General features: G+C 41.2%; 1 long non-coding RNA gene across 4 annotated transcripts; it reads left to right on the forward strand.

Moving 5' to 3' along the window:
* On the forward strand, nt 1-26878 carry LOC140603889 (uncharacterized). Of its 4 annotated transcripts, none has more exons than XR_012006894.1 (4): nt 1-225; nt 2466-2551; nt 9977-14636; nt 25600-26878. It is a non-coding gene; the product is annotated as an uncharacterized lncRNA (long non-coding RNA). The 4 variants fall into 4 exon arrangements; XR_012006892.1 differs by lacking the exon at nt 25600-26878 and having other exon boundaries at nt 9977-12192; nt 13302-14819; XR_012006893.1 differs by lacking the exon at nt 25600-26878 and having other exon boundaries at nt 9977-11738; nt 12049-14819.
* The last annotated feature ends 268 nt before the right edge of the window (nt 26879-27146 follow it).

The following is a 27146-nucleotide window of genomic DNA, read 5'->3' on the forward strand; positions in this document are numbered from 1 at the left end:
TCCACTGCTCCAAGCTCAAGACTCTGAGCCAAACCTTTCCTGAAGAACATACTCTGAACGTCTCCTTATTCAGCTCACTGAACACCCACAGCCTGCTTCTTCATATATGACACGCAAATCTCCTCAAAATCCACAAAATGTAGACAAGTTAACTTCCGCGTGTCATCTTCAAAAACCAGTGATTTGTACCTCTGCATTTGGAAGGAAGCTACCCTTCAGGTGCAGGTATATGCTAATGATCATTTCCAATATCACTGAGACCCCTTGAACAATCACTGCTCAGACACTCTGCGTCTATTCTGGGCAATTTACCCCAAGGGGCTTATGGATCTACCTCATCCCGATGACCTCAACTCTTCAAATTTATCTCAAGATATTCCATAACATGGATGCTTTGCTACATGTTTCCAGCTCTTGCCAGAATTATTAATTCATCAATTCATCCATTTATTATAAAAATAGCTAACATTTATAGAATATTTACCATCTGTGAGGTATTGTGCTAAATGCCTTACATATGGTAAATTATTTAGTCCTCACAAGAGTATTATGAAGTAGACGGTATTGTCATCTTCACTTTATGGTGACACAAATGAAGCTAAGGACCTTTCTTGAGTCTATGGTGTTAGGAGGTAGAAGCATGAGGAGGCCTGATTCCAAAGCCCATGCTCTGAAATGCTGTAACAGTCAATATACAGTTCATGGGATCTACAGTGTGCAGCCCTCCTCGCTGGGCGACACTGGTATGAACTTCATTCTTCCTACTTAAGATGCCTTATGTGAGATATTATAGATCAGGGACCTTGTGTGAGGACTCACTGTGTTCTGATTGCAGCAGCCATAATCAGGCAAAATTATTTCAGAATGTGTTTTTCGTGTTGTTTAAAAGAAGCTATGACCCAGCAATTCACTACTAGGTATTTTACTCCAAAGATACAAATGTAGTGATCTGAAGGGGCACCTGCACCCCAATGTTTATAGCAGCAATGTCCACAAGAGCCAAACTGTGGAACAAGCCTAGATGTCCACCCACAGATGATTGGATAAAGAAGATGTGGTCTATATATACAATGGAATATTACCCACCAGAAAGGATGAAATATTAGACATTTGCATGGATATGGATGGAACTGGAGGGTATTATGATAAGCAAAATAAGTCAATTGGAGAAGACAATTATCATACTATTTCACTCATATGTGGAATGTAAGAAACAGTGCAGAGGATCATAGGGGAAGGGAGGGAAAACTGAATGGGAAGAAATCGAAAAGGGAGACAAACCATGAGAGACTCTTAACTTTATGAAACAAACAGGATTGCTGGAGGGAGGGTGGGTGGGGGGATGGGGTAACTGGGTGATGGGCATTAAGGAGGGCATGAGATGTGATGAGCACTGAGAGTAATACACAACTGATGAATCACTGAACTCTATATCTGAAACTAATGATGTACTGTACAGTTGGCAAATTGAATTTAAATTAGAAAAAATCTAAGTTCTCTATGTGTCAGCTATTGGTCTTATTCACCCCATCTCACTGTCATAGGCCTCACCATTCCCTATCTGTTTGCTCAAAGCCTCATAAATGGTTCCCAATAATCTATCCTCTTAATTCTGTCCCTCAAAATATTATTGGAGTAGGTTTTCCTCAAACATAAACCCTATAACACCATCTTCCATCCAAATTTAATGACTCCCCTTCACTTCAAGACAAGGTCCCTTTGGCAAGACATGTTTGTGGTCTGGCTAGACCTCCCTTCAGTCATGCAGGCCTCTCCATGTTCCCATTAGAAGTCACTTTACTACATATTCTCTCCACTGTTTCCTTCTCCCACTGGTCACTATACCCTGTTTTTTACTTACTTAACTCCTCTCCAGTCTCTCAAGGTTAACAAGTCAGTTAACCCTAATCTGAAGGCACCCCCATTACTACTCTGTGTTCGATGAAATACCCTCCTTTTAGTTTCTGCCTCCACACTTCTATAATGCTGAAATTTTGCCATATTACATATAATGCTCCATCGAAGCTGCTATAGACTAAATGTCTGTGCCCCCCCCCTCCAGATTCATATGTTAAAAACTGACCCCCAGTGTGTTGGGATTTGGAGATGGAGTCTTTGGGTGGAGCCCTCATCAATGGGATTAGCACCCCTATTAAGAGACCTCAGAGAACTCATTTGCCTATTGCCATATGAGGACACAGCATCAATAGCCAACTGTCCCCAGACTCTGGATCTGTCCATGGCATAATCTTGAACTTCCTAGCCTCCAGAGGAAAAAAAAAATTCTATTGTTTATCAGCCACCCAGTCAATGATATCCTGTTAGAGCAGCCTGAACCAAATGAAACAAAAACTATGCCTTTTAGTTTGGTTTCTCATAGAGTCTGTGGGCTCTTGGGAAAGGGGAAGAAATTATCTCTAGTCTCCATGACTGCCAGATTTTCAATAACACCTCACATTCTTCAGGCATGCAGGAGACTGCCCTTCTTCCTCTTCATCGCTTAATATACTCTGACAATGACATTCCATCACTTCAAGAGCACCTGCTGCTGGTAAGATGATCCCCATTTCTCCAGAGATATTTTTTCTTCTTTATGTCTTCTCATTTCTTTATTTGTAAATTTGTTTTGTGTTCTTTTTCTCCTTTATTCTTATTATTCTTCCTCACTTTCCTCCTCCTTTCCCCTCATCCTTCCTGAACACACGCCTGAATATTTCAAGTATCACTTGGCACCTACAGTGTACCAGAAGCTTTAGAAAATGCAGCAGATGGGAAGGTACACAAGAAGAGCTCCTGTCTTCTGCTGATGCTTCCCTGCTATAAAGGGAAAATGAGGACAGGTAGCTAGGCATTTGTGGTGCAGATTCATAGTGATAGTAATAGTAAGAGGACAGCTCAGGGGTGCAGAGGTAGGCTCCTACCAAAGCCCAGAGAGCAAGAGGCAGTCAAGGCTTCTGTGAGGAGAGTTTACTTTGTTGGGACATAGAAACAACAGTTAGCAAAGGAAAGAGAAGAAGAGGCATTCTATGCAGAGGGGAGAGCTTCAGCAAACGCAGGAGAAGCCTGATAGTAATAAAAGCTACAAACATTGCCAGGGGGTGAAGGTGAAAGGGGACAGAGTCAGATCCTGAGGGATTAGGACTTGTGAGCACAGAGAGAGTTAGGAAATTTCCATGTAAGACGTCGTCTATACTAACATTCGTGAAACAATTACCAAATGTCAAGTACTCTTCTAAGTGATTTGTGTGATTTTTCTGCTTTAATATTCCTATAAAAACTTTGAGATAAGAACAATTTTTGTCTCCAGTTTAAGAATGGGAGACTGAGGGAACCTGGGCGGCTCAATTGGTTAAGCATCTGCTTTTAGCTCAGGTCATGATCTCATGGTCCTGAGATCAAGCCAGCGAGGAGTCTGTTTCTCCCTCTGCCCCTCCACTATTGCTATCGCTCTCTCTCTCTCCCTCTCTCTCCTTCGTTCGCTCACTCAATCTCAAAAAAATAAATAAAATCTTTTTTAAAAAAATGGGGAACTGTTAAAATACCAAAGAGATACCACTACACACCTCCTGGAATGGCTAAAATCCAAAACACCAACAACACTAAATACGCATAAGGATGTATTCCTGATGGAACAGGAACTCTTCGTTCAGCGCTTGTGGGGATGCAGAATGGTGCAGCCACTTTGGAGGACAGAGTGGTAATTGCTTACAAAACTCAATATCCTCTTACCATATGATCCAGAAACTAAGCTTCTTGATATTTACCCAAATGAGTTGAACACTTAGATCCATGCAAAAGTCTACACACAGATGTTGACAGCAGTTTTAGTCATAATTACCAATACTTGGAAGCAGTCAAGATGCCCTTCAGTAGGTGAGTGGTTAAACAAACTGTGGTGTGCCCAGGCAATGGAATATTATTCACCTCTAAAAAAAAAAAAAGAATGAGCTATCAATGCATAACAAGACATGGCCTCACCTTAAATGCATATAGCTGAGTGAAAGAAGCCTTTCTCAAAGGGCAACAATCCCAATGATGTGGCATTCTGGAGAAAGCAAAACTATGGAGCAATAGGATCAGTGGTTTACAAGTTGGACACAGAGAACTTTTATAATTGAAACTCTCCTATGATGCTATAATGGTGCATACATGTCGTTATTCATTCACACAAATTCTTGGATAGAAAACATCACCACTGTGGCTGGCTTCCAAGAAGTGAAAAGCAGAATTTGCCAGGCCCAGGCAAGAAATGTCCCTAGAATCAACACAGCATCCCTTCCATAATGTTATATTGGCCAGAGCACTTACAGGGCTAGATTTCAAGCAGTAGATACAGAGACCCCCACTTTTGAGAGAGACAACAGGCCACAGTGTGGAAAAGCAGGCAAGATGGGACATAATAAAACCATTTTTAGAAAAACACCATCTGTCACAGTCCTACAAATTAAATGTTTCTATTTGTTTCCTTGTGTTTTACTTTTAGGAAAACCTGGATAAAATCTAGTAATTGCCCTTGCAGGCTAGGCAGGGGACCTTGTGCAACTAGACCCTGCCCTTCCTTTCAAATTTTAAAGTAAACAATGTCATTGGTGATTTTTAACCCAAAAAGGAAAAAAGAATAAGTCCAATTTACTGTGACATCAATGCCTAGCACAGTTCCTAGCATATGGTCAGTGCGCACAAAAATTTTTTTTCATGTTATATTGGCAAAAATGTTTAAAATATTCAAAAAAAACAGGCAGTGTGAACAGAGACAAGTCACTGAACTTCCCTGAGCATCTATTCAATAACTTGTTTTTTTTAATTTTATTTATTTATTCATGAGAGACATAGAGAGAGTGGCAGAGACGCAGGCAGAGGGAGGAGCAAGCTCCCTGTGGGTAGCCCGATGCAGAACTTGATCCCAGGACTACAGGATCACGCCACTGCCGCTGAGCCACCCAGGTGTCCCTATTCAATAACTTGTAAGATGAAACATTTTAACTGAATCATATCGATAATAGCAACAGAGGTAACAGCAAACAAAACCAGCAAGGGACAGTATTGCTAATACATGCAGATTACAAAGAATATTCGTATTTGAATAGATAGGACTTAGCTTTGCTTCAGAATGACTTCTGACTTCCTCAACCCTAAATGCTCCTGACTTCCATCTTGGGATCCCCATGATTCTAGGTAAATTAGCTATCTCTGGTTCCAGAGGCAGAACACGTGACATACCTTAGCCAATTATCATGTTCATCTGCCTTGGACACAGAGACTGATCTAGGGTGACCAGTTTGATCCACTAAGAGATTTCTGCTAGGAAGATGAAAGATTTCCACAGCTCTTTGGGACCATGAAGAGAGTCACTCTCAGGGATATTCAGATCCTCAGCATTGTCCGACAGGAAACAGAAAAATGCCCATACACTAACCGCATGTGGCCCATGTTTCACTTTTGTCATTTTAGCTTATTGTATTATTTCATGCCTTGTTCAAGCTTATGTTGATCCCCCAGTCTGTCTAACCTGTATTTTTTTTTGTAGTTTCAAGTTTTTATTTAAATTCCAGTTGGTGTTGACATACCATATAGTATTAGTTACAGGTGTAGAATTTAGTGATTCATCACTTACATACAACACCCAGTGCTCATCACAAGTGCCCTCCTTAATGCCCATCCCCATCTAGTCCATCCTCCACTGACCTCCCCTCCAGTAACCTTCAGTTCGTTTTCCATAGTTAAGAGCCTGTTTTATGGTTTGCTGTTTTCTCATTTATCTGCCCCCATACAAGTTTGTTTTATTTCTTAAATTCCACATGAGTGAAATCATATAGTACTTGTCATTCTCTAATTTCACTTAGCATCATACACTCTCACCATCTACATCATTGCAAATGGTAAGATTTTATTCTTTTTGATCACTGAGTAATATTCCATTACATATAATGGGCAAAGAAGACAGAATCTAGGGTCAACATGAGGTTGGAGATCTTGCTGCCTGGACCACTCCATATCCCATTATATATATAATGGAATATTACTCATATATATATGTACACCACATCATCTCTATCTATTCATCTGTCAGTGGACAATCTGGGCTTTTTCCATAACTTGATTATTGTAGGCATTGCTTCTATAAACATTGGGATGCATGTGCTCCTTTGAATCATTATATTTGTATCCTTTGGATAAATACTTAGTAGTGCAATTGCTAGATCATAGCTCTATTTTTAACTTTTTGAGAAATTTCCACACTGTTTTCCAAAGTGGCTGCCCTAGCTTGCATTCCCACCAGCAGTGTAAGAAGGTCCACCTTTCTCCTCATCCTCACCAGCAACTGTTGTTTCCTGAGTTAGTAACTTTAGCCATTCTGACCAAGGTGAGGCGGTATATCATCCTGGTTTTGATTTGTATTTCCCTGACTTCGAGTGATGTGGAGCATTTTTTCACATGTCTGTTGGCCATTTGTATGTCTTCTTTGGAGAAATGTCTGTTCATGTCTTCTGCCTAATTCTTGCCTGGATTTTTGTTTTTTGGGTGTTGAGTTTGACAAGATTGTGGATACTAACCCTTTATCTGATATGACATTTGCAAATATCTTCTCCCAGTCTCCTCATCTTTGACATAGAGATATCGACTGTTCACTCACAGATATATAATAATGATGAAGGTAGATTATACGAAGAATATACAGTGCCTAAAAAAACTACAGTTGAATGATGAATACTAGTTAGTTCACTGCCCACAAGTCTATAGTGGTTCCATGTCATTCTGTCTCCCTCTATTACCTATCTACAAAGAATTTTCATTTAGTTTGTTGTTTGACTTCGAAGTGGAGCCAGTTAGATTTTCTGCCACCAGTTTTTCTACCTTGGTCTGATTCATTAGTATTAATAGCAGTGACCCCTGGCATGTCAAAGAGTGAACATTAATGACAATGGGCTTTAATTATAGAAGCCAAGGTTACAGTTGTTACTTCTGTGGGTAATTTCCATTCCTAAGTTCATTAAACTCTTAAAAGTGGAAAGGTCAATAGTGATTTATTCCAGTGACAGCAAACTCAATAGCAATCCTGTACAAACAATCCTTCTGTCTTGACATATGGCGAGACTAATAGCTAATGGAGCTAACTTCATAAGGCAGTGAACTGCCTACTTAGATTCATTTTTTAAAGCCTGATGTTATACAAAAAGAGAACATTCCCAAGACACTCCACCTGGGTGAAGAATACAGAAACTGGGGGCAACATGAGGTTGGAGATCCTACTGCCTGGACCACTCCATATCCCAGCATCTAGGACATGGCTGGGCTCATGTGCTAAATCTATGAACATGTCCACCCTGGACTTTTGTATGGTGTTGCCTCACACTGGCAAAAAATAGAGAAACAAATAGTTGGCACTTAGATAATTCACATAAGCAAAGGGGGACAACAAAGGGGGATGGCAAAACAGAAGAAGCAAGATGTTTCACAAGTACAACTACAGAAGAACAGGGACTCTGAGACAACATGCTGGGCATGGGGAGAAAGATGGAGCTAGGTGAGAGTCACACTGGTGGAGCCAGGTGTGACTTCCCCACCTCGTGGTGTGCCATGGTCTGGAGGAGTCCTGGGCAAGAGGAAGGATCTGTGGTAATAACCAAGCATCAAGCGGAGACATTCCCATCATTTTTCCTGAGCTAATAGGTCAATGTAAGTTGTCTAAATATTTCCTGTCTCAAATGTCCAAGACACTCTATATAAACAAAACACCAAAAGAAAAACCACTTATCTGCTGTCTGTTCTGGAAGGGAGTCTGTTCCCAAGTGTTTTCATCTACAGGACAGAGGCTTTCTTCCTCCTTCTCTCCCTCTTTCCCTCTCTCTCTCTCTCTCACCCCTTCAATAAATGTGCACCGAAAGTCTACTATGTTCCAAGCATTGTCCAATACAAAAGGAATATAACAGTAATGAAAAACACATTTTTCCTATGATTTCATAAGTTTACACTCTCCTAGGTTAGGAAATTAAATCAGGTAGAAAGGTAAACAGTATAGAATGAGTCTGGGAGCAAAGACAAGAGGAGATTCAGGTACAGAGTGTCAGAGGGGAGGATGTGGGCTGTCTGGCCCATATGGGCACTGATGCCCTGTGAGATGTGGATATGAAGGAGCACCTTCAGTTTCGACTGGGACCCCCAGAAGGCCAGTGGGAGGAACAGTCACAAAGTCTGGCAGTTGTATCTGTGGTCTACACCATTCCATGGGGGGTTTACTCACCTATCACTTTAGGTATAGGGGCTCAGTGATGATTCCTTGGATAAATTAATATATAATGTATCATATTTTAGATATCTATCTTTGCTATTTTTGCTTCTGTTTAAATTGAGTCATTAATCAAGCTTTTCTATCTTAGCCTGATGTTTTTCTTTCCTATCTCTTTTAACCTGATCAGATTCTGTTAATAAAATATATTTAGCCCTACCCAAAAGGGCTGTGCCCAACATCTGATCTTGCTAAGACTGCTATAACAAAATACCACAGATTGTGTGGCTTCCACAACAAAAAATTATCTGTTTATAGTTCTGCAGACCAGAAGTCTAAGATCAAGGTGTCGGCAGTTTGGTTCTCCTGAGATCTCCTCCTTGGCTTGCAGGTGGCTGCTTCCTCACTGTACCCTTACATGGTCTTTTCTCCACATACTCACAGCCCCAATACCTCTTACTCTTTTCATACATCTGTACAAGGCACAGGGCATGGTGCTTGGCTGGGCACTGACTAAAAGGTAAGTAATACATGATCACACCATCTGCCTAAACTCTAAGTATTTAATGGAGGTTGTAATGACTGTGCCTGGTAAGCTTCCCAGACAAATCCAATGTTTGTTCCAACTCAACTGGCAACACATACACCCCTGGAAGGGTCAGCCTCCCTGCCACATGGCTCCATTCAGACCCCAGTCACAGAGTCAAAGGTAGACACTCACCCAGTACTGAGTCAGTCAAAGCTGTGTCCTGGGGTTTTCTAGGTGCCCCAAAGCCTGTCGCAGCAAACTGGAATTGGATACTTGCTCATGATACAAAGGAGGCAAATATACTAAAAGGTAGATTTTATTGTATTTATTTTGTAAATGAAGAAAATGAGCCTCAGAAAAGTGAGAAACAGGTTCATCACTCATGGGCACCATAACCATGGGGGATGCCTCTATTTAACTGATTGGAGATATGTATACACACACACACACACACACACATATATATATATAATATATCTTATAAGTAAATATATACACACAGAAAACATGTGCTGTGAAGATCTTGGAATATATATATATATATATATATAACATATATATCTTATATCTTATGCAATATTATATATAATATACTAAAAACTAAAATATACTTTGGTACCTTATTCTTAATAGAGACTCAAAAGATTACTACAGTGACTTAAATTCAGTTCCCTCCAAAATGTATATATTTGCTTTCCTCTGAGTACTTGTCTCTGCTTCTAATAGGCTATTACAACCAGAGTGTTTTGAGGGCATTTTTAAAGATTTTGAAAATACCACATAGAATCTAATGGAACACAAATATTATTGTCCATTGCTTACCAACCCGAACTGCAGTAATATGTTCAAGTATTATTTCCTCACCTCATTACCACTTAATTGAATTAAAGCTAAATTTGTATTTATGCTGTATAATTAGAAATTACAGGTAAGGGACAGGAACATTCCCATTATTGGCCATCTGTTTATGAAGAAGTAGCAGTAGAGGAGTCCCCAGAAATGCTCATTGTGAGGGTCTACGTCTACACACATGGAATATTAGTGATGGAAGGATAACTTTTTGTTGCTGGAAGAGATGTTGCTCTGAGATTAAGAAGTCACAGAGCTAGTTAGAAGTAGTCCTGGGCCAGAACCCTGTTTTATTAGCCAACTTATTTGAAATTTATTTTTATTTCTAGAACCATTCTTTCCCAGTATTCAAACAGATCTCTGTTCATCAGGCAGGAGAGTGAGCAGCCAACTTCATGAAGAAGTTAACCAAGAATCAAGGAGAACAAACTCATCTCCAAGTCTCTCCAGAGATCATCTCATAATTAATAATCAGTCCTGCTGTTCTGCTCTGACAAGAAACAATGTGTCTCTTCAATGAACATCAAGAGCATGTCGCTCTCTCTCTCTCTCTCTTTCTATCTCTCTCTCTCTCTTATTTTCCTCTCTTGACATCTTCCTGGCATGTTCCACGTCACTGGTATGGTATTATCATTGGCATCAATGTGCATTCATCATCACATAAACAGGAGGGTGCCCCTATTTTACTATTTGGTAAAATGAAGACCCAAAGTGACTTGCCCCAGACAATAATAAAGCTAGAACCCGAACAAGGGGTATGGTCAGTGGGAACGTTTACTTGTCAACAAGAGCAATTTATCCAGGGAGTGGTGAAACCACTGATGGCATGCTATACCACCCCAGATGGGTGGACATAAAGTTTTCATGTATGCATTCACTCATGCTTGCATTATTCATTAATTTGCAGAGCTGTGCAATTGGCTCTGTGCTAGGTCCGGGAAGGTCCTACCAAGCAATGTTCATGGGGCCACGCCTTGGACTCAAATCCCTACTCTCCTGTCCCCTACTTGTATGACTTTAAGGAAAACACTTACATGTACTGGTTTCTATGCTTTTAAGCAGAAAACAAAACCAACAGCACTCACCTCATGATTACAGTATAGCAAATGTTGTGTAAATTCACTGATCTGGCAAATATTTGCCTGGACTCCAAGGCAGACACTGTGCTAGGCATATGTATAAAGGATGGTTGCTCTCCTGATGGGGACCACACAAAATAAAACACAAGCATCTTATTCTCAAGACTTTTAATCTTGTAGAAGAGTTAAGTAGGGATGTCCATACCCAAAGAAGCAGCATATAAGCACCCGGCAGGGGACTTGGACTATGGAGCATGAGAGATTCGCTTGGGGCTGGTCTGATGCCCAAGGGCTTCAGGAAGGGGGAGGTCTGGGGAGGACCCTGAAGGGTAAGTGAAATGTTAGCTGGCAGAGGTAAACAGGACAGGCCCAGTGGGCAACAGGATGAAATAAATCAAGGCCTTAGAAGAAGAAAAGTCAGCTAGCAAAATATGGACAGACTGACAAGGTGGATTGGAACAGAACATGCTTCCGAGGAGGCTGATGTGAAGCCAGAAGGAAGGTGAGGAACAGGAATGAGATTCTCAAAGAGATGGAGGGGAAAGCCTGTGCTCCAGGCCTCCAGGGAGGGGAGGGGAGGCATGCCGCTCTGCTCTCCATCTCCACCTCCACCCTTTCTTTCCAGAGACAGCAGCTGGCTGCAGGTAAATTGTGCTCGGGGCCCCGTGTCTCGTTTTTATGATTTACCAGTTCAGTCTTTCAGCAGGGCGAGAATATAGAGTGTGGTGGATGGCACATGCTCGGGGAATTTATGTTGCATAGCTAAACATCATGTCTGCCTATCTCTTCCCAGTAATCTCTGATAATACCCAAATGGGCTTTTTATTTTAAACATCTGGACAGCCTTATGGTGGCTGAGAATTAAGGTGCTGAGTGAAGAAAACAGCACAGTCATAAAGTCTGTCGAATAAACAAAGCTTTCTTTGGAACATTAACTCCTTTACTGAGAAATTGTCTCTGTTCCTCAAAATGCACTTGGTAACTTTACATCTTCATCTCCAGGTACCACTTTTCTCTTGCAAATACTCTCATGGCAGTTAATGGGGCCATTAAGGTAGGAAACTATGAGATATTAGCATAAAAAGAACATTGCCAGGAAAGAGATGCAAAAGGCCTTTCCTCACGCAAGCTCTTTTCCCCCCTTTTGGCATTTGCTTTTGTTTTATAACAGCAGAAATTCCCATTGTGGGTGGTGGTAATTTTAGCTAGATAATAACTCTGCCGACACCGTCATAAATTGGCAAAAGGTGTGTAACTCAGGGAGGGGAAAGACTGGAATGGAAAATAATCAAGTAGTTTCTATTTGTTTTTAATACACACAGCCATTCAATCAAGAGAGGTCTGCATTTTCTCTTTCTTCTCAGAGATCACTAGGGTTTCTTTTTGCCTGAAGAAGGTGATGAAGTCGAGATGACATGGATAGTCGCAGCCTTTGCACATGCCCTGCTGTCTGCTGGGTGCTCTCCCTATCCTGGAGTCTGAGGATCAACATTTCCTTACTCTGGAAGGTTTGGTTCATGTGTTCTCTACAGCATAAGCCTGCCCGAACCCCCCAGAGGAGGATTGAAGCTATCTTCTCTGAGTTACTGGAAAACCACAGGGGCTTCTCCTGTGGTTCTATCATTGCGTTTGTAGGCAAATGGTCCCACCCAATGACTGTGGTGGCCGGCCACAAGCAGGACTGGGCAAGGTGGCTACGGATTCAGGAGTTCTGGGTCTTGGGCCCTAGAACAGGGCCTAGAACAGAGTTAGATTTACTTTTATGTATCTGTTTTCTATAGTTGTAGTATAGATTCTCATACACATTGCAGGTTAAAATAACTTAGGGGTCTAGGCAGGGCTAGTGGAGTCCTCTGCTTTGGGTCCCCTGAAGTATCATTTAGGGATGGATACTCATCAGAGGCTCAGCTGTGGAGGGAACTGCCTTCACGGTCACTCAGATTGTTGGCAGCTGTTGGACTCCTGACAGCTGTCTTCTGCTTGTCCACGAAGAGAAGTCTCCAGAGATTCTGCTAAGTCAGAGTCTTCTATAATATGACATGTCCTATGTGCCATGCCTTGTCATCTTTGTACATTCTATTGGTTAGATGCAAGTCACAAGACTCACTTCTCGGGAGGGGATTAAGCACAGGCATGAATATCAGGAAGTGGGATCATGAGGGCCCGTTTCATATCTGCACAACACATAAATGGTTTAATAAATTTCTCACCCAAACAAATTGCTTTGTTTTCCCCAATCACAGCCGTCCTGAACCTGGTGTTGCTGCATGCCACATCTGTTTTCATGCATTTGAGATCCTTTACTTGATGCCCACCTTGTAATCCCCGGATCCTCGCAGGACAGAGTTCATGTCTGTCCAGTGGGGCTGTATATCCACAGAACCTAGCAAGGACTGAACTGTGCTAGGTGCACAATATCATATCTCAAATGAATGAATTCATTCATTCATGGGGAGAACACATGAGTGTGCTCAATCCTTGGTGTGAGTGACTGTGGACCTTATATTCTTCTTTATGCAATATTTTCCCTCCATGTTCTGTAAGTGTTGGCTTGGGAGTGAATAAAACACTCAATAGCCATATCTCATGCCAATAACTCATTTCTTTATTTCTTTAGACCTATTCTTGAAAGCACCTCTGCATGGACAACTCCCCAAACAGAGGATTCTGCCTCAGGCCAGAAAGCTTGGAGTTATTCAAACATGAAATAGGCAGAGATAAACCACAGTTGAAGGAGCACATGACTTTCCTGCGATAATCTTCAGGGCCCTTGTATTTGCATGCCCCTTGCTTCTGTCCCCTCTCCGTTCTCCACTGATTCCATGCTGCGTAGCTGGTGCACGTTTCTGGATTGCCCTGAGCCGTGATTTATTCTTTCCTGCATTATGCCTTTTGAATGCCTTCTCCCTGCCCCTGTATAGCCCTGAAACCTTTCTCTCTAATTTCAATTTGTACTTTATTTTCACTCCAGAAACACTCATATGTGATCAGTCACCTGCCCCAGGTTGACTGTGTCGGCTCCACTGCTACCGTCCTAGCAATGCCTCACAAGTCACGATGCATGCAGGTCTAGTAGCTCCAAATTTGGAGGCTCTTCTAGAATACCATCGCCCTCTCCAAGATTTTATATGTAAAGGCACAGATATGTTCTAAGTAAATGGATGGGAAATATACACCATGCACAGAAAAAGTATATGTCTTAGGTAGCATAATGATTTCTGATAAGTTATAGTTTAAGAGTGGGCATGTTCAGAGATTAAAAAGAAAAAGCTCTGTGAGACAGGCAGGGGATGGCATTCAACCACACGGATGTGACAGATGAGGAAACCTAGACTTACAGAGGAGAGACTGACTTGTTTGACAGTGTTAGGCTTGGCATGGTCTCCCCACCAAATTACGAGCTTCCTAGAGGGAGAGCTCCCATCTTGTAAGTCTTAATACCCTCTGCAGCTCACAACATCACCATCGGGGAAGGCATTCCACAACTGATCACAGAGCAAATGATCTACTATCAACCATCACGGCATGATACCCCCATGAACATCTTCCAAATTGCCATTCACGGCATAATGTACAAGATGGTTCTGATATGTCAGTGGAGAGCTAATGCCTGTCTTCCTAGGATCTCCCATGGAACTACCCCACACCACTAGTCACATGGCTAGTGTGTAAACTATTGTTTATTCAACATGACCCCATCTGGCCACTCTGGTTGACCCAGGAGTGTGTACATGATCCAACAGTGTCCTCTTTCTCTCCTTTCTTCAGAATTCTGAAACTGAAACTGAGCAGAACTCATTAACTGGTACCTGAACCTATAATGTATAGAACGCTGGTATTACTTATGGCCATGATCATCCAAAATTGTTTTGAAACTTGGAGGATGCTGTTCAGGGGAGAGACAACAACAAAAACAACAACAACAACAAAACATTTAAGGAGAGAAAGAGAGGTGAGATAAAGAAAGAAAGCACTTGCATAGGTTCAAGTCCTCAGGCAATGAACTCCTGAAACCCATCTGTGTTTCCATTCGGGGTCCAATGTAGACCCCAGTACTTTTTGAATGAGTCTTTCTTTGACTTTAGTTGGTTCATGCTGTGCATTAGGCTAAAAAATAAAAGTTTTGACCAATGTATTCATTTACCTCTTAGCATTATTTCAAATCAAGAATACCTCTCTGATTATAATCTTTTTTAAATGTAAAATAGAAGGATTACAAGAAAGACATTACAAGCAGTAACAGTAAGATCATATCAGACATATTTTGGGAGAAGAAAAAGGTTTGAAAAGTGTCCCTAAAATGTCACCATGTTGCCAGCTGCCTGTTCTCCTTACTCAGCAGGCCGGTTCAGCCTGGTGCATTGTTGGGCCTGCAGCAATATTCTACAGCAGCAAGGATAGCACATCATCCAATTACATGGTCTATTGTTTCATTATTCACCCTACATTGGCTGCACCTGCCACCAACCCCGCTCTCCTTCATTTCCTACTTGCCAGCTTACCTCCCTCTGTACGCACCACAATCACACCCCGTTCTGAGCCACCTCAGTATCCCATTAGTCTCAGTAAACAATATGCTTCACTTCAATTATGCATTTAGAAATAGTATCTCAATTCCTACTGCCCATTTCAGCCAATATTTTACTGCAAACATCGTAGAGTAGGAGTGAATCATGAAAGCAGAAATTTCAGGGCCAAATCAAAGTGGCTCCTGTCCTCTACTGTTTCATGCTTACCTTGGTGCAGGTAGAGTCACACACTGTGCAAACACACAACACACATACATTACATACACACAAAAAAAAACACACATACAGGCCATACATACACACCGCACATACATACATCACATAAAACATACACACATACTACATACACACACCACAGACACATGCACACATATCACATACCCCCACATCACAAACAACATATACACACATACATTACACAAAAAACCACATACACACCACACATATACATGTCACATACAACATACACACAAACCACATACCCACACATCACACACACACACACACACGCACACACACACACAGAAACCAAACAGAATGCACATACTATACTCATATCAAGAGAGCCTCATGCTTGGTTAGAACAGTTAATTTACATAATATATTTTTCAAGCCATGTCACTTTTTCATTTCTGTTAAATGAAATAGTACTTGAGCAATACTATGAGACATGGGAGAGAAATGTAAACATGGTGTCTGCCCTCAGGGAAATTGCATTGTAGCAGGTGGAGGACATGTACACAGGAAGATCATTTCTGAACAATCAGATTCAGAACCTGAATTCCTACACTCAACTGAATCATCAGCATCCAGTCAACAAATCAAAATCACATCAGCAATTTTAGTAGAAATAGTTTTATATCAGGAGATGGTTAAATAAATAAAAAGATCAGATAAGTGGTGTGGTTGGCTGGATCAGTTGGTAGATCATGACTCTTGGTCTCATGGTCATGAGTTCAAGCCTCACATTGAGCCTAGAGTCTAAATAAATAAATAAATAAATAAATAAATAAATAAATAAATAAATTTGGGGCACTTGGGTGGCTCAATTAGTTAAGTGTCTTGACTTTTGGTTTCAGCTCAAGTCATGATCTCAGGGTCCTGGTATTGAGCCCTGCATCAGGCTCCACACTCAGCATAGAGGCTGCTTGAAGATTCTCTCTCCTTCTCCTGCTGCCCCTACCTCCATTCTCTCTCTCTCCCAAGTAAATAGATAAATAAATAAATCTTTTATTTATTTATTTATTTTTAATATTTTATATATTTATTCATGGAAGACACAAAGAGAAGCCAGAGACATAGGCAGAGGGAGAGAGAGGCTCCTCACAGGGAGCCCGATGTGGGACTCAATCCTGGAACTCCAGGATCACTCCCTGAGCCAAAGGCAGATGCTCAAGCACTGAGCCACCCAGGCATCCCAATAAGTATATCTTTTAACAAATAAAATAAATATATAAAAATTTAAAAAGACCAGATAAATAAAGGGAAATCCTGAGGTAAGTAGTGGCAATAACTACGCAAATGAGCTGCCCTGTCTAGGAGCTGGGGAAAGGTGAAATCACTCAGGTCACCACTGTGCACCTTTCCACTCTGCAGGAGCCCCCGAATCTCTGGCTTACATAGGGTAATCTGCTTGACTTTCGTCTCCATGGTCCTCACTCAAATAGCAACCCCACTAAGTCCTGACCACCCCTAAAAGAGGCACAGAATGAGGAGGGCAAAGGCAAGACAAGAATATGGCCTTAGGTGTAACCTGGAGCAGAGATGGTCTCCTGCTACTAAGTAGGTCTCACCCCACAAGGCCATCAAAAGGAGAATGTTACAGCCATTTCTGATAGGAGGGACAGGTTTAAGGAAAATCTCAGGAGACTAGTTGGCCACATCAAGTTTCTATCAATCACCTACACATCTAAGTAGGGACCTGGATGTGAGTCTGGGACTTGAGGGTGAGGTCCTATCTGAGACAACAATGTTGGAGCTATCAGCTTCCACCTGGTATTTAAAGCCGTGACATCAGGAGAAGTCAATAACAGATAAAGGAAATGTAAAAAAGAAAAAAAAAAAAAAGCTTGAGCTCCAGAAGGCACCAAGCTTAGTGGCTGAGGGGCCAAGGAGGAAACAGTAAACAAGACTAAAGTAAAACAGATAATGGAGTGGCCCTGTGGTGCCTCGGATACCAAGCTGATGGCCTTGGAAGTGGAAGGACTGATTATATTTTCCAATGCTGATATTCAGGATCCAGAGATGAGACTGACAGCCTCACTATTATTTAAACAGCGAAAATCTGATTAAAAGAATCATTAATGAGACACTTATGAACTGAAAAAGGAAAACATTAGAGAATCTGGGAGGTCAGAACTTTGGGAAGCTGCCACCAGCCCAAAGAGACCGAATTGATCAATGTAGATGTTTGTTGGAGGAGACACAAGCACAAAAACTCAGGCATTCCAGGAGGGGATGCCACTGGCCTGGTGCAGGTATCTCCACACTCAAAGTGGGAGCTCCACAGGGCTGGGTTCTGGACTTCCAAAGATGCGACAGTGGCCAGCTGCTGCTGGTGTCTCTGAGGGACACAACTGGATCGGTACGTGCAGCTTGGAACCACCACCGCCTGGATGAACAAGCATTGCCAGGATTATGTCATGGGGATGGGAACCACAAGGAAGCCAAAAGAAGACAGGGAGCAGCCACACCCCTTCCCTTCTGAGGCCTTCCTTTAGGTCTCTGTGAAGCTGGACGATGGGAGTGGGGAGCTGACGTGAGGTGGATGACCAGAGACAACAAGTGCCTGAGCCACAGAGCAGGAGAGGCCATCTACATGTATACGAACTCCACTACCCATTACGGACAGGGAGCCAGGGGCTTGTCTCTAAAGCATAAGGGCAAGTCCTGGTGGCGCTGGGAGTAGAGAAAGACCATCGAAGCCTGCAAACAAAAGTTCAACAAAAAGTGACTGAGCACCCAGCTTTATCTGCCATATGGAATTGGCATCTTAAAAAGAAAAATAGTGATTTGGGCCAGGGGCTGGCATATTTTTTTTTCCTGTAAATCATCAGATAGCAAATATCTGAGGCACCATGAGCTGCATGGGCTCCGTCACAACTACTCAACACCAGCAGTGCAGCAGTGGGGCAGCCATAAACAATATATAAATGAAAGCATGTGGCCGCACGCTAAAACTTTATTTCTTGACACTGAAATTTGAATGTTATATAATTCTCACATGTCCTAAAATTGCATGCTTTTGATTTTTTTTCAATCATTTCAAAGTGTGAAAGCTATTCTTACGTGGTGAGCTATAGCAGCCAGGAGGATTTTCCTGAAGGGAATGCTTAGCCACCTCCAGGTTTCTGCTCAGGCTCTGCCCTCACAAAACATGAAAAGCTGCAGATAACAACCCACAGGCACAATAGTGTCTAGTCAGAGGTAGAAAAACATGGATGTGACTTTGGAAAGATATGCTGAGTTCTTTGCAAGTTCCAGTACCTAGGGAAACTTTGGAAGAAGTAGAATATTAGAGACTGCAATGTGCTGACTTAGACATGGAGGGGAAACCAGAAGAATCCCACTAGCTCTCAGTCTGCAGAGCAGATGTTCGTGTTTGGGTAGAACCATGAATTACTCTTCATGGCCCCTCCAGAGCCTCTCTGTCTGGCAATTTTCCATAAAATGGCCAATATGGCAGGCTAGCAATCAGCATTTTCAAACTTAGCCTGTCTTTATGGATCACCATTAACATGAGGTGTGACAGCAATCTGAGATGACAGGAGGGAAATGCCCAAGCTCTCCTAGACAAATGCCATTTACCACAGCATGAACATTTTCCCAAGCACACCAGGAGGGCTTATAGAAAACAAAGGGAAGGAAATAAACTATCTGGAAGAAATTAGCTGTTGGCCAATTGCACCCGTCCTGGATTGCTTTGCTGATGTACTTTAGAACCCAATGGGATGAAGACCATGTTCTCCCTCACTGTGGCTCAGATGAGTCTGGAGCCACTCTGGTGCTACAGCATGGTCCTTTGTGCTTTCCCCACAACATAAACACACCCTCCTGTTCCCCAAAGCAGGTAAAGCAAGAGGGGCACTGATGCCAGCAAGGAAGGACACAGTCATACAAGGTGAATGGCTCCACGACTAGCCTCTGGGGGTCCAAATTCTGCTTCTGCCACTTTGTACTGTGAAACTTCAGATGAGGTGGATTATTTAGTTGCCCTGTACATTAGTTTTTTTAACTATAAAGATATGCAGAAAATAGTGGCATCAATCCCACACAATTATGAGAATTAAATGGATCAATACATGTAAATGGCTTAAAATAGTGCCTGGTGCAAAGTAAAACATTTAATGAACATAATTGACTCTAGAGCCTGATATAAAAGCCATGGTTAGTTTTCTACAGCCTGGTGGACAAACTCCAGCCTCCTGGGCTTGAGACCTCACCTGTCATTAGCTACAATCACACAGGATTTCTGAATACTCTACAAATACTCCACATCTGTTCTCATTGACGCTTTTGTACTCGCTCTTTTCTGTACCTCAAAAGTCTTTCCCTATCGCTGTCCTAAAATCTCTACTCATCCTTTCAGATCTAGCATGAAAATTGCTTAATTTTATACTATCTCAGCCTACAGAAAGTATTAAATTCCTTCTACCATGAGCTCTCTGGGCACTTTCCTTGGCTAGCACAATGTCTGATAGTTAAAACGGGTCTTCAGGAACTCTGGCTTTCGGGCAGTCCTATTATAAAAGATGAAAGTCCTTTTATCTCTCTGGTAAAGAGCAGGTTTTCCTACACACATTCCATAACATTAGTTAGCCTTTGCTTCATGCCCAAAACAGAGTTACAGGATTTTGTATTTGCAGAAGAATGCCCTCAGTGCTTTGGCTGAACATAAATTTCCTTTGTTTGGTTCCCCTTGGTCCTTCTAAGAGAAACTGGATTTTTCTTTTTTTTTTTTTTTTTTTTGGATTTTTCTTAAAGTAACAAACATCACCTAAAACTAAAAGGGAAATATGCAAAGGAACACACATGTGCAGTGATCATGGAAAGCTCCAGTCTGGTTGTAGAGTAGAGACTCCAGATCTACTGGGGTAGAGGTTGGAACACAGAACAACAGGTTGTATGCTGAGCGCAGAAATGTGTAGGTTCAAATTCCAGCTGGAGGACCTGGTAGCCTGTCAACTTGGGCAAGTCTATTCACAGGTGAGAATTCAGAGTTAAACATTGGGCTGGGGCACCTGAGTGGCTCAGTCTATTAAGTGGCCAGCTCTTGATTTTGGCTCAGGTCATGATCTCAGGGTTGTGAGATTGAACCCTGCAAGGGGCTCCTCACTCATCAGGGAATCTGCTTGAGATTCTCTCTCTCTAAAATAAATATATTTTTAATTGGTTTAATACCAGAAAATTCTAATATGAGGAAAAATGAAGTAGGTATTACTGACAACATTAGGCCTGGGCCTGGGCCTGATCAATATAGGTGTATATTTATCAAAATAACTGCCTTGGCAACATTAATTGGGGGAAGAGGGGAGGATAATCTGGGTGTTATATATCCTAAGGAGACAACCTTCCAACTCCAAAGGAATGCTAAAACTTCTCGGGAACTTTTCTTTCTTATTTTTTTAAAGATTTTATTTATTTATTTGAGAGAGAGTGAGAGGGTGAGAGAGAGGGGAAGAGCACAAGCAGGAGGCAGAGGCAGAGGAAGAAGCAGACTCCCTGCTCAGCAGGCAAGTGGGGCTCCATCCCAAAACCCTGAGATCATAACGTGAGATGAAGGCAGATGTCTAACCAACTGAGCCACACAGGCGCCCTCGGGAACTTTTCTTTAATTTTCAGCTCCCAGCCTACTCTCCACTCTCAACAACCCAAGCAATTGATCATTCTAATGAAAGATTTGGAGGATCTGAAAGACTTTTTAGAATTTAAAGCACAGACCAAGGATACACACAAACTGCCTCTCCCTGATTTCTTTTTTTTTAATAAATTTATTTTTTTATTGGTGTTCAATTTGTCAACATACAGAATAACACTTCATTTCTGGTTTCTTTTTTTTTTTTTTTAAAGATTTTATTTATTTATTCATGATAGTCACAGAGAGAGAGAGAGAGAGAGGCAGAGACACAGGCAGAGGGAGAAGCAGGCTCCATGCACCGGGAGCCCGACGTGGGATTCGATCCCGGGTCTCCAGGATCACACCCCGGGCCAAAGGCAGGCGCCAAACCGCTGCGCCACCCAGGGATCCCTATTTCTGGTTTCTAAGTACCATCCTCCCCATGATAGGCTGGAATTGGTATTGGAAATTCCCCACAAATATGTATATAGACAGACAGATGATGGCTAGTTAGCTGCCTCTAGTCTAGAATAACTATAAAATCAAATGCAATCATATTTATAAGCTAGAGTATGTCTGGAGCTTTCAGGCCTGAGTCTCGTCAAAAATTTCAGGCCAGAACCAGTCAGGTTTCTCCTCCACTTGGAGCAAAAGAAGGAAAGGTGTAAAAAGAAGGAAGGGAAGAAAAATGAAAGAGGGGGAGAAGGAAGGAGAGGGGAGGGGAGAAGAAGGACAATTAGCCAGCTAGAAAGTTTCTCTAGCACCTTGGATTTAAAAAAGAGACCAAGGAAAAACCAGAATGAAAGAAAGTAGGTCCAAGTAATGCTAAACATGGAGTGGGAATTGAATGCAACATTTTCAGGAGAGAATGTTTCAAGGTGGAGGAAATATTCTAAATTGTGATGATGGTGATGGTTACATTTATTAAAATTCATCTAACTGGGGCAGCCTGGGTGGCTCAGTGGTTTAGTGCTGCCTTCGGCCCAGGGAGTGATCCTGGAGACCTGGGATCAAGTCCCATGTCGGGCTCCCTGCATGGAGCCTGCTTCTCCCTCTGCCTATGTCTATGCCTCTGTGTCTCTCTATGTTTCTTATGAATAAATAAATAAAATCTTAAAAAAAATCATCTAACTGTATACCTTAAATAGGTGATTGTTTTGTACATTAATTATACCTCAATAAAGCAGCTTTTTAAAAAATTCTGGCAGGGCAGGTGCCTGGAGGCATAGTCGGTTGAGTATCCCGCTTTTGGTTTTGGCTGAGGTCATGATCGCAGGGTCATGAGACAGAGTCCCAAGTTGGCTCCATGCTCAGCATGGAGTCTGCTTGGGATTCTCTCCCTCTGTCTCTGCTCCTACCACACTGACCCCATGCATTCTCTCTCCCTAAAATAAAGGAATAAATCTTTAAATAAAAATCTGGCAGGGCAATCTGGGCTTGAGCCAAAGAGGAATGAGCCAATGAGTTGGGTGGGGCTTGTGCATCAACTTGGTGAGATGTGAGTTTGTGAACTTTTCCTGGACAGAAGGTTAGGAGTTTGCATGCTCCTTAGAGCAGCTGCTGACTCTCCGGAGGGTCTATCTCTCTGGGAAATGCACTGAGTTTAGAGAAGGTGGCAGAAAATTTTATCTGGGGACTCAGACCAGAAGAAGTTTCTTTGGGGGCAGGCAGGAAGCTGGGGTCCTATGGTCCCTGGGTGTAAGGATGGCCAACCTTGAGGAAGAGAACAGGTGGGGAGGGCAGTCATCAGCTCTAGGTCTCACCTGGAACAGGAACACAGGTGACTGGGGAAGCTGTGGAAAGCTCTATCTAGCATGGGACAGAGAAGCCTGGTAGGGATTCCCTACAGGGAGGTCTAGGTTTCACACCACAGGTGCAATATGGTGCATAAAGGAGCCCATGTGTGAACACTGGTCCAGATGTGTAAATTCTGGTGCTCCAGTTGTCCTGTCTTTAAAAAGTTTATGCCGGGATTCATGTGGACAAAAGAGAAGAAGCCAGGTGCCAGCATGGCCAGTTGTCCTGGACTTTCTGGGAGGAAGCAGGGTAATACCAGACAGGTAAGTGATACAACAAGGAAAGGGGGGGGCAAGCTGGCATGAGTGGGTCACACTCCTGTAGATACCTGTCCCACCCCCACCCCTTCCCCAAAGCTTTGGGTGCTCAGATGTCACCTACCTTCAAAACATAACTATCACTAGTGTGTGGAAAGGGTGGATATTTCATGCAAACTCCGGTTGTGAAATTTGCACAACTAGAAAATGGCAAGAAAATGCTGTAGAGATACTTCTGGAAAAATGGGAACGGGATGAGCTGGGGTCTACATCATTAGCAAACACGTCAGTGTCCAACAAAGGTTTCAACTTGGGCTATGGCACACCAGAATCACTGACATTGGTAGACAATGGTTGAGAATCTTTGATAGTTTCTCCTTTTGACCAAATTGTTGTCTTAAATCATCCCCTTCTGACCAGTCTGCATGCAACCAATCCGTTTATATCAGATCTCCTGTGGCTGTAGTATTTGGTTTGATTTTTTTGCTTGTTTTTATTTTTTTTTCAAGTTTTTACTTAAATTCTAAGTAGTTAACATTTAGTGTAGCACTAGTTACAGGTGTAGAATTTAGTGATTCATCACTTACCTACAACACCCCATGCTCATCACAAGTGCTCTCCTTAATGCCCATCACACATCTAACCCATCCCCCACCCACCTTCCTCCATAATCCCTCAGTTAAGAATGTTCCCTATAGCTTAGTGCCTGTTTTATGGTTTGTTTCTCTTTTTTCCCATTTTTCCCCTAAGTTTATCTGTTTTGTTTCTTAAATTCTACATATGAGTGAAATCATATAGTATCTGTCTTTCTCTGACTGACTTATTTAGGTTAGCATAAATACACTCTAGCTCCATGCATGTCATTGTAAATGACAAGATTTCATTCTTTTTGATGGCTAAGTAATACCCCATCACATATATAATGGAACATATTATATAATGGAGTAATACTCCAATGCATATTTTTATCCATTCATCATTGATGGACACTTGGGCTGCTTCCATAATTTGGCTATTGTAAATAAGGCTGCTACAAACATTGAGTTGCATGTGTCCCTTCAAAACAGTATTTTTGTATCCTTTGGGTAAATACATTGTGGTGTAATTACAAGGATTGTAGAGTAACTCTGTTTTTAATTTTTTGAGGAACCTCCATACTGTTCTCTAGAGTGGCTGCTTTATCAATTTGTTAAATTCTGAATTCTATCCCCATGAGATAACTACTTTTTATTATACTCATTTTATAGACATGGGAAACTTAAGCACCAAGAAGTTAAAGCAATCTGTCAAAGTCACACAGTAAAAAGTGAAAGATCTGAGATTCCACTAGAAGGCAAGTCTCATTCAGTCCAGACCTCTCTCTAAGCACCTTCAAACACTGTGATGTTTCCTGTTAATTGTAAAATTGCTCTGCTTATACAGGGACAGATCATCCATTGGTGAGCTAGTAATCAGTATTTAAAGCTTACTAAGTGTAGCCTGATTAGATATCTTATAGGAGTGCATTTTATAAACAGTAAACTGTGGAGGGTTTCCCAGGAAATTGATTACAGTTGGACATTTTCTGGTGAATTCTGAGATCTTTTAAATAATTCGCTTGTAAAGGAGAAGGTAATCCCATTAAGGTAAGAGGTAGAATTACAAAATAAACTCGGCAAGGACTCTGTCATGGAAAATAATTTGATATGACAAAGCAAGAGATAATTCCAAGGAAGGTATTGGAAAAAATAATTAGCTATTTAGAGGAGATATAATTACTTTGGGTTCTTACCTCCCCATATGCATCAGAATAAATCCCTCAACAATCAGTGGTAAAATTTTAAACAGTACTCACAGAAAAACAAAGAAAATAAACTTAAATTTTACCAAACCTCTGGGGAAAGGGTTGGCTGTTTAATTTCTAGAAAAAAAAAACAAAAAAAAAACAAAGAAAAACTAAACTGATCTGAATATATAAAAATTAAAACTCTTTCTAAAAAAATAGGCAAACATGTCCTAGAATTTTCAGAAAATAATTTCCCAGGGGTTATGAACTTTATTATACAAAAGCTCAAGCATTAATATACAAAATGATACCATGTCTCCAGTAGAAAAATAGAAAAATGGACAAAACACGAATAATAAAGTTATAAAAGTGGAAGATATATATTTATCAAACATTTTAAATAGTCAAACTTAATAAAACAAATCAATATACCTAATATACTGAGAAATGGTTTTCATGCCTTAAAAGTAGAAGCTTAAATATATAACCATAGGAAAAAATAAAAATAAAAAATGTATTCATAGGTATATCCATGACATATATAAATAAAGACATAGCTCAATTCCCCACCTCGCCTACTCATGAATGGAGAAACATGCCCTCACTGTCATGTATTGCTACAGCATGGAAATTGGCAAAAGCCATTTAGAAAGTAATTAGGATAGACATATAAATGGCCAGAGAGCAATAAAAATCAGAAATTAATGCTCAGAACATATATTTATCCACAGACAAATTTAAACCTGCTCATATAACTTGGAATGGAGAAGAAATCCAAACAAACCATAAACTACGAGACATGACCAACGAGCTCTGTCTACCTCAAACCTGGGAGATGGTGACCAAAGCTGTATTAGAAGTAAAGTCATCCTCAGACACATGCTTGAGAAGGAAGAAAGAAAAGGAAAGGAAAGTTTAAAGCATAATCCATTATTTTTTAACTTTTTATAAAGCTAGAAGAGGAATGCTTCTTCCATTTTTCGTGTGAGATCTGAAAGACATGTAGAAATCCATAAAGTAGAAAGAAGAGAAGCACAATCCAAGCCAAGGGCTTGAGGGAACGAAAGAGAACAGACCAGGTCCTGGCCACACAGTCTCTATTGGCTTACGGTACTTCTCTGCTTAACCTAAGACCACTGTGAAACCAGATAAGTACTTACATAACTGATAATATTTTTAATATTATCATGTACACACCCCATCCCTGTGTGTACGTGCACCATCGTCATACCTCATGTCTCCCTGCAAGGTGGAAAGTGTGTTGAAAATTAGCAGGGAAGTATGTACCAGTCTGTTCAGGAAGCAAGAGAAGCTGGAAAGTCAGATGGGAGTGCTACTGGGTTAGAACTGAAGAGCTATGTGTAGCAGGTAAAGCATACTGGGCATCGTGATGGATTCCTGTGAAAATGACCTGACCATCATGGCTTTCAGGTGTTATTTATTGAAATGAGAAATCCTACAAGAGGGAGTAGCTCAATTGGCCAAATGTACTTAATTCACAAACACCTGATTTTTTTTAGTAGACTCTTTTGGATTTCACAGAATATTGTATTGAATGGAAGGTTTTAATAGTTTTTGAAAAAATTCTTTAAAAAAGGAAAGATTTTATTAAGCAATCTCTATTTAACGTGAGGCTTGAACTTAGAACTCCTGAGATCAGGAGATCAGGAGTTGCACGTCTAAGAGTCACCAGGCACCCCTAGAAAATTTCCATAGATGATGATAGATAGATAGATAGATAGATAGATAGATAGATAGATAAATTTATTTATTTGAGAGCAGAGTAGGGAGGGACAGAGAGAGAAAGTGAGAATCTCAAGCAGGCTCCACACCCAGTGCAGAGCCTGACATGGAGCGAGGTCATGACCTGAGCCAAAATCAAGAGTCAGATGCTCAACACATTGAACACTCAAGCACCCCTCTCCATCTATTTTAAGGACTGTTTTTCATTGTGTCTTTGTGGCACTTCTGGGAACATTCTCTTTGCCAAAACGTAAGATCAATGAGTGGCTCAATCTGTTTATAAATATATATTATTCAAAAACTTTTTTTTTTTATTATTCAAAAACTTAATCAGTAATCAGTATGTCTATTTTTAACATGGAAATCTTTTAATGTATGTTGATTTTATTGTAATCCCATGTTATACCACTTTCTATTCTTTATTAGCAATTTAACATTTAGGATTCTTTGATTTCTGAAAGAGCGTGTCAACATTAAATTGTGTCTGGCAATTAGTATCTAAATTTTAACACATAACAAAGTTGCTGTGCTGCCT

Source organism: Canis lupus, chromosome 14 (assembly GCF_048164855.1).
Source record: "Canis lupus baileyi chromosome 14, mCanLup2.hap1, whole genome shotgun sequence".
Classification (NCBI taxonomy): domain Eukaryota; kingdom Metazoa; phylum Chordata; class Mammalia; order Carnivora; family Canidae; genus Canis; species Canis lupus.